Source organism: Palaemon carinicauda, chromosome 38 (assembly GCF_036898095.1).
Source record: "Palaemon carinicauda isolate YSFRI2023 chromosome 38, ASM3689809v2, whole genome shotgun sequence".
Classification (NCBI taxonomy): Eukaryota; Metazoa; Arthropoda; class Malacostraca; order Decapoda; family Palaemonidae; genus Palaemon; species Palaemon carinicauda.
Window position 1 is genome coordinate 47,872,165 of NC_090762.1, and position 16,717 is coordinate 47,888,881.

At 42.5% G+C, this 16,717-nt stretch overlaps 1 long non-coding RNA gene across 1 annotated transcript in view; it reads right to left on the reverse strand.

The window, feature by feature from the left end:
- LOC137630601 (uncharacterized) overlaps window positions 1-16,493 on the reverse strand; it is a 91,835-nt gene extending 75,342 nt beyond the window's left edge. The window contains exon 1 of the long non-coding RNA XR_011041738.1: window positions 16,327-16,493. This is a non-coding gene — a long non-coding RNA (uncharacterized lncRNA). The remainder of the gene's footprint in view (window positions 1-16,326) is intronic.
- Window positions 16,494-16,717: the final 224 nt, after the last annotated feature.

Here is a 16,717-nt window from a genome sequence, read left to right on the forward strand (position 1 = left end):
CAGTTCCGAAAGGATCACGGTTTTTCAATACCTTTAACTCGAAAAAAATTGTATTTCTATCGGCTGCTAAGGACTCAACTTTCTCACCAAGAGTCAAAATAGCAGTAAACATGTCTTTCATAGTAGGTTCCTGATCTACCACCACAGGGGAAGGAATAGAATTAGGAACAAGTACATTAGGTAAGGCTCTATCCACAGATCGGGAAGAACTACGCCTAACTTTATCTCTCTCTAGTCTCCTAACATAACGATCGAAAGTAACAAAATCATCATCAGTTGAGGAAAGACACTCATTACACCTATCATCTAATGAACAAAATTTACCCCTACATTTTACACAAATAGTATGAGGATCAATAGATCCTTTAGGAAGTCGAGTACGACAACCTTCACTAACACACCTACGCTGAGCAGGGGAGGAGTCGGCCATTTTGAATGTTAACGTGAGAGACCGACGAGCAAAAAGTAAGGGAAATATCAATAAAGAAAATCTCAACCAAAAAGATTTCAAGATAAGAAACAAGGGAAAATAATCAACGATAGCTTAAACTAAAAAAAGAACGTTGTACATCACCAAACAACTTCCCGAGAGAGTAAAACACGAGAGCGAACTTCTATATGTCAGCCAGCTATGGCGGCAGAGAGAAGAACTGGAGATGGTGTGTGGTTCCACCTGTTCTACCGCTAGGGTGCGGTTGGTACACCTGGCGTATCTTCGATAGCGCGAGATTTGAATTTTCTGCCCTGGCGTCAGGGGACTTCAGCTCTTTTATATAACCAGCGGGAAAGTTTTATATTTAAAAATTAACATTTTAGAAAAGACACACTTAATGGTAAACTAGTAGTTGTTTACCCTCCAAATCAAACTACTATAGTGTTGATTAAGGAGGCTAATATTTGTCTAACAACAGTATAGAGTACATGGAAAGTGAAAAAAACATGCCGTTTGCGTGTCACCAAGGCAAAAGGCAATATCAGTCTAAAGACCTGAGTAGGCAAGCACCAGTGTGAAATTATGAGAGGCACATGTAAGTTCAATACAATATTAAGATTTTCTGAAATCTTCATCATCTATACAAAATCATGGTCTAAATTATATAACAGAATATATACTGTACTTCAAAGGAAGGGTATCTAATCTACTTTCAGTGTAATTTTGTCAGATAATAGTTTACCATAGAAGAGAGTAGAATAATGATCACTATTTATAACTTCAATGCTGAATAGCCTACCCCAGAATTAGTACCAGAACATATGGCTTAAAGTCCAAAGTTGATAGGCAGGTTTCATAGCCAAACCCCAGGATTTTGCTGGAGTTGCACCTGGGTACTTGAATAGCCTCCAGAGCACTAGCACTGGAGCATAAGGCCCAAATTTTATATAAAAAATCAAAGAGGTTATAAGCATACATGCTTTCTCAAATAAGAGATAAAAATTAACATTATCAGTTGCAAACATAAAAAATAAAATCTTAAAAGAGTTTTACCAGAAGACCTGCTGGGAGGTATCATAGTGATGTTGTACGGCAAAGATTAAAAAACCAATTAGACCAAGGAATCCAAAGAAACTTATCATCATCTTTATACAATAGTTCCTTTATGAGCCACATGTCTAAACTCTTAAACCACCTGAGGATTTAAACCTTCAAAAAGAATCAAAGATGTTGAGTACAATGATGATAAAGTTGTAAAGTAAGGATAAATGAGACACCATAGGCAGGAGATGAAAAAGTGACAGCAGAGAATAATACAGCCAGGGACTGAAGATATTTTAGTACCAAGATACAGGAGAACCCTTTGAGAAACCAGATCAGTATTCCTTCAAGGTCTCATCATGACGTTTTAATCTTCTCTTGGATAACAGAAATTATATTTTGATTATAAAATAAATTTTTGAATATACTTACCCGGTGAACATATAATAGCTGACGTCTCCGACGGCTCGACAGAAAAACACAAAAACTCGCGAGCGATCGCTATGAAGGTTGCGGGTGTGCCCACCAGCGCCAACTATCGGCCAGATACCGCATATACATGTAAACAGCTCCAGTTCTTCTCATCCCACTGGGTCTCTATCGGGGAGGAAGGGGGGGGGCTTTAATTTATATATTCACCGGGTAAGTATACAGTGAACCCTCATTTATCGCGGTAGATAGGTTCCAGACGCGGGCGCGATAGGTGAAAATCCGCGAAGTAGTGACATCATATTTACCTATTTATTTAACATGTATATTCGGACTTTTAAAACCTTCCCTTGTACGTAGTACTGTTAACAAACCACCCTTTAATGTACAGAACACTTAATGCATGTACTACAGCACCCTAAACTAAAACAGGCACAAATATTAAAGGCGATTTTATATCATGCGTTTCCTAAACACCTAAAAAGCACGATAAAAAATGGCAACCAATGTTTTGTTTACGTTCATCTCTGATCATAATGAAGAAACAAACTCATTTAGTGTACAGTACACATATATGTATAGGTTAGTTTTTGCATCGATTATATTGATTATACAGTACTGTACTGTATGTTGATTTGTTTATTACCAATGTTTTAGTTTACGTATTTTTCTTAGGACTTCCAAATGAAATGTTTTTCTTTATGACGCCGCCTGAAACAACGGCGTGTACGCTCAGTAAACAACCACGCTCAGAACAAACAAGGCATTTAACGCGCATGATGATAGTGATAAATAATGATACAGTACATACAGTATTTACAGTAAAAGCATTTACAAAATATGTTACCTTACAAATATAAATTATACAGTATTGTACGTAGCAAAGCAGGAAAACAATTTGAGAGAGAGAGAGAGAGAGAGAGAGAGAGAGAGAGAGAGAGAGAGAGAGAGAGAGAGAGAGAGAGAGAGAGAGAGAGAGAGAGAGAGAGAGAGATTGTTTTACGTACGTAAATGTAAATTTTAAACAAAAAAAAATGATAGGTTACAACATGTAGACTTTTAAAACCTTCCCTTTAACTTAATGCATACAGTACGTACATTACTGTACTAAACTATAAAACAGGCAGTAAGAATATTAAAGTAAAAAATAAAGATTGTTACAGTACTCACCACGAAAGAAGTTGAAGAAAAACTTGAATGGTGATGGCGATGAATTTGCTGCACAGTAGAAATGATGATGATGAAGCTGATGATGTGTTCTACTGTGCAGCCAATGATAGTATTTTACGTCTCTTCAGACGGAGGTGTCTTTTCCTGGGACGCCTCTTCAACTTCTTCCTGGGAAACTTCAATTTCTTCCGAAGGCGTACTAGCAGGAGGAACTGGCTCTTTTTTGCGAGGCTGGAAGAACATTGTGATCGGAAGTTGTTGCCGCTGCTTCTTTTTTCGATCCAAGAGCATTTTGTAGGGAGTCATTATGTCATCAACCTTGTTGCAGAATTGCATCGAGCGAACCATATCCTCGTCCCACTCTTGCAACATTTCTTTCAACTCCTTCGCGTGGTTGCAGGCCTTGGCAAGCCGTTCTAATGTTAAGCCCGTTTCTTCGACATTTTCTTGGGTCTCTTCCTGGGTATCACTCTCTTCCTCACTTGCCGATTTCGTCAGGTCTTCGAGGTCTGCGTCAGTTAGGGGCTGGGAATGGCAGTCCAACAACTCGTCGACGTCTTCAGTCGTCATGTCGCCAAACCCGTCAACTCCAATTATGGCAGCCAACTGCACAGATTTCCGTATTGCAGAGTGTTGGATTTCCGACGGAGTAAATCCCTTGTCGTCGTAAACAATATCAGGCCACAACTTCTTCCAGCTCGCATTCACGGTTGCAGGTTTCATCTCTTGAAGTGCCTTCTGAATATTCTGCAGGCACGTGGCTATGGTATACTGCCGCCAGTACGCCTTCAAGTTGAAATCTTCATCCTCGTCATCTTGGGCAGCATCCACACACGCAACGAGGTCCGCCAAGGTATTCTTCGTGTAGAGGGCCTTGAACGCCCTGATAACCCCCTGGTCCATCGGTTAAATTAATGACGTGGTGTTGGGTGGCAGGAACTCAACCTGAATGCCCTCATGCGACAGGTCAGTTGCGTGTCCACCAGCGTTATCCATAAGGAGAAGGATCTTGAATGGCAAGCCCTTCTCTAAGAGATATTTACTGACTTGCGGGATAAAACACTGGTGGAACCAGTTGGAGGTCAGCATCTTCGTAATCCATGCTTTTTGATTATGCATCCAGTACACGGGAAGGAGATTCTTATTTTTATTTTTCAAAGCGCGAGGATTTTTCGACTTATAAATAAGCCCCGGCTTTAACAAAAATCCAGCAGCATTGCCACACATCACGAGGGTAACGCGATCCTTGAATGCTTTAAAGCCAGAGGCTTTGGCTTCCTCTTTAAACAGGAAAGTTCGTGACGGCATTCTCTTCCAAAACAAGCCAGTCTCATCCATATTAAAGACTTGTTCCGGCTTGTATCCACCTTCGGCGATAATATTCTTGAACGTCTGGTTCACGTAAGTTTCAGCAGCGGCAGTGTCAGCGGAAGCAGACTCCCCATGCAGGGAAACGCTTTTCAGGGCGAAGCGTTTCTGAAACTTCGCGAACCATCCTTTGCTTGCGGAAAAACGTTTCTGAGGCTGGGAATCAGTGGATGTCCCTGGTTGAGGATCATCTGCATCATCATCATCTTCAGCATGGTTGCCGTCGTCGTCTTTAGGTTCCTTTGCAGCAAAATTCTCATATAAACTCAAAGCCTTTGTTTGGATGGTGTTCGTATCCAACGCTATGTTCTTCTTCCGGCAGTCGGCAATCCACACAGCTAAAGCACCTTCCATGCGTACGATCGTTTTATTACGCGTTGTAACGACTCGCTTCGCTGATCTGCTAAAGGTGATTGCAGCCGTCTTTCTAATGTTCGCCTCGTCCTTTTTGATATAGCGAACGGTGGATTCGTTGATGCCAAAATGGCGGCCGGCGGCCGCGTAACTTCTACCATCTTTTAACATGTCGAGAAGCGTAACCTTCTCAGCTATCGTCATCATCCTTCGGTGGCGTTTAGGCTCACTACCAGCCTTAAGAGAAGCAGAACGCTTGGGAGCCATTACAGTAGGATTTACGTACAGTACTGTAACAAAAACTTCAACTTAAAAAGGTCGCACACAGCACAGATTAAACTTCACAAACTTAAGAACGTCTACTCAGCGATACGCGGTAACAGAGAGTGAACGATCCAGCCCCGCGAGAACTTTGATGCTACGGGTAGAACATGCGGGCAAAACACCAATCACAGGCTAGATAACAAAACTTGAGTTCTGATTCGTCATCTATCAGCGCTTGAACCAATCACAACCCGTCTTACAGTACTATGATGCGTTGGTTACCTACTCATAGAAGATGCCCCGCGCATACTGAACGTACGTAGATTAAGTACAATACCGTAATAATAATAAATAATGATAATAATACTGTACAGTAATAATAATAATAATAATGATAATAATAATAATTTTATTAACAACAACAACAATAATAATAATAATAATAACAATAATAATAATACACACTTTACGTACGCTAATTTACGCCTCTCTCTCTCTCTCTCTCTCTCTCTCTCTCTCTCTCTCTCTCTCTCTCTCTCTCTCTCTCTCTCGTACGCTTATTCGAAATGTGATTTTTGCAACAAAGAATATTATTGGATGCAGTACTGTACTACGTACATATACATACAAAAGATTCATGGAAAAGAAGCACATCCATTACAGTACACACCATTCTAATATGGTATGACTGCATCTGATTTGCGTTTCATGTTCGATTTAATTTTACTACGTACTGAATTATCGTATGATCACATTCTCTTTTCGTGTTTTATTTCTTTCTGTGCTGAATTATATATCATATGTAATGCAATGAACAATCAGTAAGAGCAGATATTACTAATTACAGTATTAATGGAATTACAGGTAACAAAATATCGTATTTGGGGGTCTTCAGATTTCGCGGTATTTTCGAATTTTCCGGAAAATCCGCGATATGTATATATATATATGGGTTATGGAAAAACCCCGCGAAGTGGTGAATCCGCGATTGTCGAACCGCGAAGTAGCGAGGGTTCACTGTATTCGAAAATTTATTTTATAATCAAAATATCATTTTTAAATATTTAACTTAGCCGGTGAATATATAATAGCTGATTCACACCCATGGTGGTGGGTAGAGACCAGTATTAATACAGTTTACAGCGTATATGCTTAGAGTTTTTGACAGTTATATCATAACAAAACCCAAATAAGGTACCTGGCAAGGAAGTTGACTTAGACGATTACTCTGCCTTGTTAGTCTGTCTTCCTCACGAAGCCCAGCCATCCTCTTAGGATGCTGAAAGACTCCCAGGAGCTGAAGTATCAAGGGCGTCAACCCATACAACAGGACCTCATCAAACCCCTAATCTGGGCGCTCTCAAGAAATGACATTTGACCACCCACCAAATCAACCAGGATGCGAAAGGTTTCTTAGCCTTCCGTACAACCCAAAAACAAGATTAAAAACATTTCAAGAGACAGTTTAAAAGGATATTGGAATTAAGGGAATGAAGTGGTAGAGCCCTCACCCACTACTGCACTCGCTGCAACGAATGGACCCAGTGTGTAGCAGTCCTCATAAAGAGTCTGGACATCTTTTAAGTAAAATGACGCGAATACAGACTTGCTTCTCCAAAAGGTCGCGTCCATAATACTTCGCAGAGATATATTTTGCTTAAAGGCCACGGAAGTTGCGATAGCTCTTACTTCGTGCGTCTTAACTTTAAGCAAGAATCGGTCTGTTTCATTCAAGTGAGAATGAGCCTCTCAGATTAAAAATCTGATAAAATATGACAAAGCATTCTTTGACATAGGTAATGATGGCTTCTTAACTGAGCACCATAAGGTCTCAGATCCACCTCGTAAGGACTTAGTACGAGCTAAGTAGAACTTAAGAGCTCTAACTGGACACAGTACTCTTTCAAGTTCGTTGCCTACGATCTCTGACAGGCAAGGTATATCAAAAGACTTAGGCCAAGGACGAGAAGGAAGATCATTTTTGGCTGGGAAACAAAGTTGAAGTGAACATGCAGCTTTCTCTGTGGAAAAGCCGATGTTCTTACTGAAGGCATGAATTTCACTGACCCTTTTAGCCAAAGCCAAGCACACTAGGAAAAGCGTCTTGAGGGTGAGATCCTTCAGGGAGGCTGAATGTAATGGCTCAAACCTGTCTGACATCAGGAACCTTAGGACCACGTCCAAGTTCCAGCCAGGAGTTGCCATACGACGTTCCTTAGAGGTCTCGAAAGACTTAAGGAGATCTTGGAGATCTTTATTGTTGGAAAGATCTAAGCCTCTATGTCTAAATACCGAAGCCAACATGCTCCTGTAGCCCTTAATAGTGGGTGCTGATAGGGAGCGAACATTTCTCAGATGTAATAGAAAATCTGCGATTTGGGCTACAGAGGTACTGGAAGAGGACACAGATGCTGACTTGCACCAGTCTCGAAAGACTTCCCACTTCGACTGGTATACTTTGATGGTAGAAGCTCTCCTAGCTCTCGCAATCGCACTGGCTGCCTCCTTCAAAAAGCCTCGAGCTCTTGAGTGTCTTTCGATAGTCTGAAGGCAGTCAGACGAAGCGCGGGGAGGCTTTAATGAACATCCTTTACGTGGGGCTGACGTAACAGATCTACCCTTAGAGGAAGACTCCTTGGAATGTCTACCAGCCATTGAAGTACCTCGGTGAACCACTCTCTCGCGGGCCAGAGGGGAGCAACCAACGTCAACCTTGTCCCTTCGTGAGAGGCGAACTTCTGCAGTACCTTGTTGACTATCTTGAATGGTGGGAATGCATACAAGTCCAGGTGAGACCAGTCCAGTAGAAACGCGTCTATGTGGATCACCTCTGGATCTGGGACTGGTGAGCAATAGATTGGGAGCCTTTTGGTCAACGAGGTGGCAAAGAGGTCTATGGTGGGTTGACCCCAAGTCACCCAAAGACTCTTGCACACGTCCTTGTGGAGGGTCCATTCCGTGGGTATCACCTGACCCCTCCGACTGAGACAGTCTGCCAAGACGTTCAAGTCCCCCTGGATGAATCTTGTCAACAGGGAGATGCCTCGATTTTTTGACCATATGAGGAGGTCCCTTGCGATCACGTACAGCGTGTGGGAGTGAGTGCCTCCTTGCTTGGAGATGTACGCCAAAGCTGTGGTGTTGTCTGAATTGACCTCTACCACTTGGTTTCTAAGAATGCTCTCGAAATTCATCAAGGCCAAGTGGACTGCTAATAGCTCCTTGCCGTTGATGTGCATGCTCTTCTGAACTGAGGTCCACAGACCCGAGCATTCCCGACCGTCCAGGGTCGCACCCCAACCCAAATCCGACGCGTCTGAGAACAACACGTGGTTTGGGTTCTTGACTGCTAGGGACAGGCCCTCTCTCAGACTGATATTGCTGTCCCACCAGTTCAGGCATGCTTTTACTGGTTCGGAGACCGGGATTGATACCGTCTCTAAAGTCTTGCCCTTGTTCCAGTAAGAGGCTAAATGGAACTGGAGAGGCCGAAGGAGCAGTCTCCCTAGCGAGACAAACTGCTCCAGGGATGAGAGAGTCCCTACGAGACTCATCCAACTCCTTACTGAACGTTCTCTTTTCAGCATTAGTTGGACTTTGAGCAGGGCTTGTTCTATTCGGGTGGCAGACGGAAAAGCCCGAAAAACTAGACTGCGAATCTCCATCCCCAAATATAGAATAGTCTGGGATGGGATCAGTTGGGACTTTTCTAAGTTGACCAAAAGTCCCAACTCCTTGGCCAGACCCAACGTCCAATGTAGATCCTGCAGACAGCGATGACTGGACGATGCTCTGAGAAGCCAGTCGTCCAAGTACAGGGAGGCTCGGATTCCCGATAGATGAAGGAATTTTGCCACATTCCTCATGAGCCTCGTAAACACAAGAGGAGCAGGACTGAGGCCGAAGCACAGTGCTCGAAACTGGTACACCACATTCCTGTAAACAAACCTCAGAAACGGTTGGGAATCCGGGTGTATAGGAATGTGGAAGTACGCATCTCGCAGGTCGAGAGAGACCATCCAGTCTCCCTCTCTGACCGCTGCTAAGACGGACTTCGTGGTCTCCATCGTAAATTTTGTTTTCGTAACAAAAACGTTGAGCGCACTGACGTCTAGCACTGGCCTCCAACCTCCTGAATGCTTTGGGACTAGGAAGAGACGGTTGTATAACCCCGGTGATTGAAGGTCCGAGACTTTCACCACCGCTCCCTTCTCTAGCAACACACACACTTCTTGATGTAGAGCTTGTCTCTTTGACTCCTCTCGATACCTGGGAGAGAGGTCTATGGGAGTTGTTACTAGAGGAGGTTTGCGTACAAACGGTATTTTGTACCCCTCTTTGAGCAACAGAACAGACTCTTGGTCTGCACCCCTCTTCTCCCAGGCCTGCCAGAAGCTGTTCAATCTGGCCCCTACCGCTGTCTGAGGCCGTGGGCAGTCAGACTCTGCCACGGGAGGACTTGGCTCCTCTCTTCTTACCTCTCTTTCCCTCGGCACGAGAGCCTCCCCTGCTGGGAACTCTGCCACGAAAGGGCGGGATAAATCTAGACGCAGGAGTCTCGATTCTGGGTCTCACAAAGGATGAAGAAGGAGTACCCTTGCGAGCAGAGGACGCCATCAGGTCATGTGTGTCCTTCTGCACAAGCGAAGCAGCTATGTCCTTAATCAGCTGTTGTGGAAACAAGGCAGCCGATAAGGTAGCAAAGAGCAGTTCCGATCTCTGACAGGGAGTAACTCCTGCTGAAAGGAAAGAGCAAAGGGTTTCTCTCTTCTTCAAGACTCCCGACGTAAAGGCGGAGGTGAGCTCATTGGAGCCATCGCGGATGGCTTTGTCCATACAGGACATGATAAGTAAGGATACATCTTGGTCAGCAGACGAGATCTTCCTACTTAATGCTCCTAAAGACCAATCAAGAAAGTTAAAAACTTCAAAGGCCCTGTATACGCCTTTAAGTAGATGGTCAAGGTCCGAGGAGGACCAACAAATCTTCGAGTGTCTCATGGCCAGGCGACGGGGAGAGTCTACGAGGCTTGAGAACTCACCCTGGGCAGAGGCAAGGACTCCCAAGCCGAGAACTTCTCCCGTGTCATACCAGACGCTCGATCTAGAAGCAAGCTTAAAAGGTGGGAAGGCAAAGGCCGTCTTCCCCAAACTCCTCCTGGTATCCAACCAGTCGCCTAGAAGACGTAAAGCCCTCTTAGAAGAGCGAGAAAGCACTAGCTTAGTAAAGGCAGGCTTGGTAGCAGCTAAGCCTAGAGCAAACTCAGACGGAGGCGAACGAGGAGCAACAGCAACAAAATGATCTGGAAAAAGATCCTTGAAAATCATCATGATCTTCTTAAAATCCATCGAAGGTTGAACAGCCTTAGGTTCTTCTACATCTGACAAAACGTCCAAAGGATTATCATTAGGATGAGGGTCAGCAACGTCCTCATCTGAAGGAACCTCGTCCGACAACTGATGAGTCTCAAGCAAGGGAGAGACCTGTCTTGGTGGCAATGCTTGACAAGCAGAGTCCATACGCACAGGAGCATCAGTAGCAATCCAGGACGCTACGTCATGTAACTGCTTAACGGACTGACTAGCAACAACAACAGGAGCGGGAGGACGCTCGACGTCAACTCGAGACTGCCTTGACTGCCTAGATTGAGCAGTTAAAACAACTCTTGACTGCGGTGCTTGACGCTCAACGTCAAAACAAGTCAACTTAGCTGGTTGGCGAACGTCCTGAACGTCAACACGAGCATGCGGCAGCGGCTGAACGTCCACAAGCGGCTGAAAGTCAACACGGGACTGCATCGAGTTAGGCTCTACGTCACGAGACTGACGTGACTTTGTAACGTCAACGTCAATAGGACGAGCAAAGGCTCGTTTGGGCGGCTGACGGCCAGGATCTCGATCAGCTAAACGGCGAGGATCATCGTGAACCTGCTCAGCAGTATACTCCTCCATAAGAGAGGCCAGCTTATTCTGCATATCTTGCAGTACAACCCATTTAGGATCAACGGGAGTGGGAGCGGTTCGAGACCAGGGTAACGTCTGTGACTGCAAAACATTGCCTACACTAAGACTCTCGGAGCCTGTGTTACGCTTCTGTTTAGGCGGCGAGCAGTCTTCCGATGACTGCACAGGGTCAGAGCTGTCCCAATGGCTACAACCAGGACGCTGGACCTGTCCTGAAGGGACTGACTTTCGCTTTAAGGGTCTCGAAACCTTGCTCCACGGTTTCTTACGCGAGAAGCCTTCGGATGACGAGGAGAAAATCGCCTCGCTCGTCTTATGGTAGGGGCGGTCTAGACGAGACACGCCCGAAACCATAGAGGGAATGTCTGTTCGTTGGTTAAAGCCTCTCGTACCCATAAGTCCTACGACATTACTTCTCCCTGGTGCATGGGAGCTTGCAAGAGGTCTTGGACTAGGCGAACGACAGGCACGAACAGACGAACCCTCGGTCGCAACACTGATAACACTTTGCGCACTAATCACTTTATCCCCACGATTTTCTAATGTGGCACTCTGACACTTTAACTCTCTTACATCCGCCATGAGTTGATTACGGTCCGTAGCTAAAGATTCAACTCTCTCGCCCAAAGCTTGAATGGCACGTAACATATCCCGCATTGATGGTTCATGACTGCTAGTAGAAGGTTCAGGCACAACTACTACTGGGGAAGGATTAGGTTCAGGGGCATGGGAGGAGGAAAATTCTAATGATCTAGAGGAACTTCTCCTCACCCTATCTCTCTCTAGCTTACGAGAATACTTATCAAACTCTAGCCAGTCGAATTCCGAAAGTACCACGCACTCATCACACCGATCTCCTAATTGACAGGTTTTACCCCGACAATTAGAACACACAATATGTGGGTCGAGAGAGGCCTTTGGAAGACGTTTGTTACAATCCCTAGCATTACATTTACGAAATTTAGGAATTGGAGAAGGGTCAGCCATTTTGAAAAGTCAAAGAAAGTACAAAAAACAATCCAAAGTCATCAACAATTAAATCTATCCAAAAAAGAGTTCAAGAGTTTAAATTGAAGATAAAAACACCTGCACTGCGAAAGCTCAAAACCAAAAAGAAGTACTTCACCAAGACTGACGAAAAACTCCAGGTTAACAGCGAGTAATGGAATCAACTTGTCGACAAGACCGACAGAGAAGAACTGGAGCTGTTTACATGTATATGCGGTATCTGGCCGATAGTTGGCGCTGGTGGGCACATCCGCAACCTTCATAGCGATCGCTCGCAAGTTTTTGTGTTTTTCTGTCGAGCCGCCGGAGACGTTAGCTATTATATATTCACCGGCCAAGTTAAATATTTAAAAATGTATTTTCTAATGATGACAAAAATATATATGGAATTGTGACTGTGGCTGCGATGAGCAATAAGAATTGCAAAACCAGATAGAAATGTGAGCTGTTGAAAATGTACTCTTTTTGGGCTTTACTTGAACCTCAAATTACGTAGAAAGCTAATTAAACAATCTCGAGGAAAATGTTGCTGCAAATAGAACTCATACGAGTTGGAAGAAGTTAGGAAACTGATAAATTTCAAAAATTAATTTGTAATTTTCCTAACTATACAAATCTGCGTCCTTTACATAGGAGAACAATAAAAGATAAGATGCGAATACGACAATTAAAAATCATAACGAGGTGTCAATAACCACCATCCTACGGGCTCATTGACAAACTACTTAAGATAGCAACTGGGACTTTCAAGGGGGTTGGTGCTGGGTGGAAAGTAGGAGTAAAGGACTCAGGTTTGTATAGTTAGGAAAAATACAAATAACTTACAAAAAATTTGTCATCTGTTCTTACACAAAATTCAAACCATCGTCCTTTACATAAAAAAATCATTTTTAGGCGGGAGGAAGTACCCGCTCCAACTGGCAGGAAAACTTAATCCGGAAACTTAAAAGTCATGCATCTGTGATGTTTAGTAATTACTAGCGGGTTCAAGGCCCTGGATTCAAGAGCTGTTTTGAGTCTAAAATCTTTGTGTTGTAAACCTGACAAATATATGTGATAGGTTTGTCTGAATCATGTTGCATAGAACACATATATAATTATGGATTTGTCTGGTTATATCACACTCCACCTTGCAAGAAGTGTGGGGCAAGGACTCTTATTATGTACCTGAGTACAGAATAGCTATACAGTACACTGAGTGGGGCTACCTATCAATTAGACCGAGTCCAGCTGGCAAGGTTCTTTGAAGCTGTGCCCCAAGAGAGAGGAAGACTCAAAGGAAAAGAAAAGACCAGCCTACTTTACTTTCATCTCCAAACTAACCAAAAAAGAGAGAATTAGATACCCACCCACATCCAGTATATCTAGGTGTTTCTCCTAACAGAATTATTAGCTTTAGCGAACACATAAACAAACCAAAGAAAAAACTACCAATGAAAAACAACCTGCTTAGCAAATTAGCCAACACTAGCTGGGGAGCAGACCCAGAAACCCTTAAGCAAACAGCTCTAGCAGTCTGCTATTCTACTGCAGAATATTGTTCAACAGTACTGTATAGGAAAGACTGAGCCACACAAAGAAAGGGAATCCAGTGTTTAATAGAGTCAGCTGAATAATCACTGGTACACCAAAGGCAATGCTCCTACCATCTATTTATAGACTTGACAGTATTGCATCACCTCAAATTCGATAAGATGCTATTACCAAAAATAAAAGGGTCAAACAGATGATTGACCCAAGGCATCCACTTCATGAACATCAGGTAGCAAGAAGGCGACTAAAATCAAGAAAAAGTTTTACAGCCGTGGATGGTTCTGAACATCTAAACCATGTTGCCTACAGATTGATGAAGTATAGGGACAGGGACTGTAATTCAACCAATGAACCTAGCAAACACCTGATTGAAGCAGCCAGCCCTCTCTGCTTGTGACAAGTAGTAGCCAACACTGCCTGCAGCCTGCCTTCGTTCAACAGTATCATCAAATCCTTGGAAGAAGACCTCTTGATGCCACCCCTTTTGTGACGTCTTCGAATCTGGTCATCGTGCCAGTTTTATCTGAACTTTCAGCCGCCCACCTGTAACGTTCTGAAGCCTTACTTCAACATTATCATCGAATTCTTAGAAGAAGACCTCTGAGGTCCCTTATTAATGCCACCCTGTCTGTGACGTCTTCGAATCCGGTCATCGTGACAGTTTCATCTGAACTTCAGCCCCCCTTCTGCAACGTTCTCAAGCCTGAAGTCTTCGTACCAGTATCGTCTCAACAGCTGCTGAAAACATCCTTAAGTATTTATACCTCATTGACTGTTCTCCTTTTCTGTTGATGTTTGATTTGGTTTGGTTTGCCAGTTAGCATAACCGAAGAAGTAACATTAGTTTTCTTTGTAAGTTTGCGAATAAACGTGTTGTGTTTTTCATGCGTTTCTTTTAATATTCATTTGCCATATTTCAATCGGTGCTGTTGATATTTGTTTTACTTATTAAAAGAACCTGTAACGATTTTAAGATCGTAACAATAACATGTACAAATCTCATTGTGTATTCAAATGAACTTTACTTGGCAATAATCATAAATCCTTATTTTATAATAAAAGAGGTGTTATTGTAATCTAAACTCAGTAATAAATAAGGAAACTCAATCAAAACTGGAGCTTCTGTTTCAGCACTTCCACACGAATAGAAAACCTGAATTTTCAATCCTGTTTTCTATGAGCTGGTTGTAGCTAGTCGGGGTACTGTTCACTGTTCATCATATGGTACAACAATAATCTCTTTACATAATTGAGTGTATTTACCTGCATGTTCATACATCAAAGTAATATCAATTAAGTACTGGTATTTGTTCTATCACATAATTTCACTACTACTGTGTTCTGGCAAGTTGGCCATGTTTCACCAAGTGCGTTATTCCATGTGCTGGCATTTTGATGATAATTCAATAATCTAATTAATCACTTAATTCCAACTGAGTTTTGCTAGGCCATGGCTCGCTACGCTCTTATTTTAACATAATTTCTCTGCTCCCGTTCTGGAAAGCGGACCACGTTTCGTAACGCGCGTTGGCTCCGTGGGTTAGTATTTTGGTGTTAATTTAACATGTTTAACAAAGGGTGAGCTCAAAGGGGAGTGTTAGTTTTGTGCCTCACCCTGTGTTCGAACATGGACTTTGCTTTCATTTCTCATTATCAGACTTAATTTATCAAATACGTTTCTAATGTAACTGTCATTATTAACACGATACATAAAACAAGAGCTGTAATTAGATTGTAAATTCCAATACCTAAAACAAATAACTAAAAGGTTCAGAATATAAAACAAGAGCTGTAATTAGATTGTAAATTCCAATACCTAAAACAAATAACTAAAAGGTTCAGAATATAAAACATTGGGCCTTTATTTTGTTTGGACAACTTGGTACAGAAGCACCATTTCTATCAGTCTTTGGTACTTTCCTGTTATTGCCCCACCACTAACTTCCAAAATAACCCCAATACTATTTAAGGGGTGTATGAATGATAGCAGCCATCTGCATGTATAATCATGTCTAACTTGGAATACGGCAGTGTAAGGGGGATCGCTACCCGACCCCATTAGGTAAGTAGTTAAGGACACGGCTTGCAGGTTAGGTCAGGGGGGGGGGGGAAGTTTAGGTTAGTTAATGTCCATTTTAATCAACACATGAGGAACTGGCCGCTGATATACAAAGGCTCCCTATTTTTATGTTAGGTTAGGTTAAGTTTGAATTCCATCCACCTACAGATTAGGTAATTTTCTAACCTAACCTAACCTAAAAAATAGTATTGGGGTTATATCGGAAATTCGTGGTGGGGCAATAACAGGAAAATAACCAGTGTTTTACTGAAGTGCCAGGGAAACAAGAGGATTCTGCAGTATGTGCCGATAACGGATCAAACTGGGAATTTCTTCATCAAAATTGGTAATTTCGTCAATAAAGGTTTCAATCAGTAGTATATGGTATTCAAAATAGGGAATTTGTAAAGATCTATTCAATTATGCGACTTTCAACGTCCTAAATAATATTGCACCATTCTTTAGTTCAACGGTCCTGGCCATCCTCCTACCTAAATAAGGCAGTCAGGACAAAGAGCAATAATATACTAGACATTTTTTTGGGGAAAAAAAAGGTGCATCACATTCTAGGTTCCTTCATTCAAGATAATTATTAGACTACACATTATTTGAAGCTTTTATTTTTAAAGAAATTGTAATGCATGGCATTCTACGGAAGAATATGCCTAACTACATTACAAGTCCGTGTGATTTGTCTACTCACTTTAAGTATTTCCTCTTCATTAAGTTCCCTATCTGACAACTGTAGAGCTTCAATTTATCGTAATTTCTTACGAATTTTACGTATATCCTTCTCCAAAGATGACAGTTTGGACGGAGAGACTACGTCTTCCATGACAGTCGTTCACGGTATGGTAGTAGTAATCAAAAATTCCCACTAAGCCGACTCCTCATATAAACGCTGCAATGTGACTGCATCTTTAATCTCAGGATCCAAATATTCTAGCCAATGATAAATATCCTTAATACAATAGACTATATCAAGTAACTCTACTAGTTACATCAATAAAATTATAATTGATTATTTTAACTGTTACCTTGAAATACCGTTTAACTGGCATTTATGCTGTTCGATATGCCAGGTCAGTTGATTA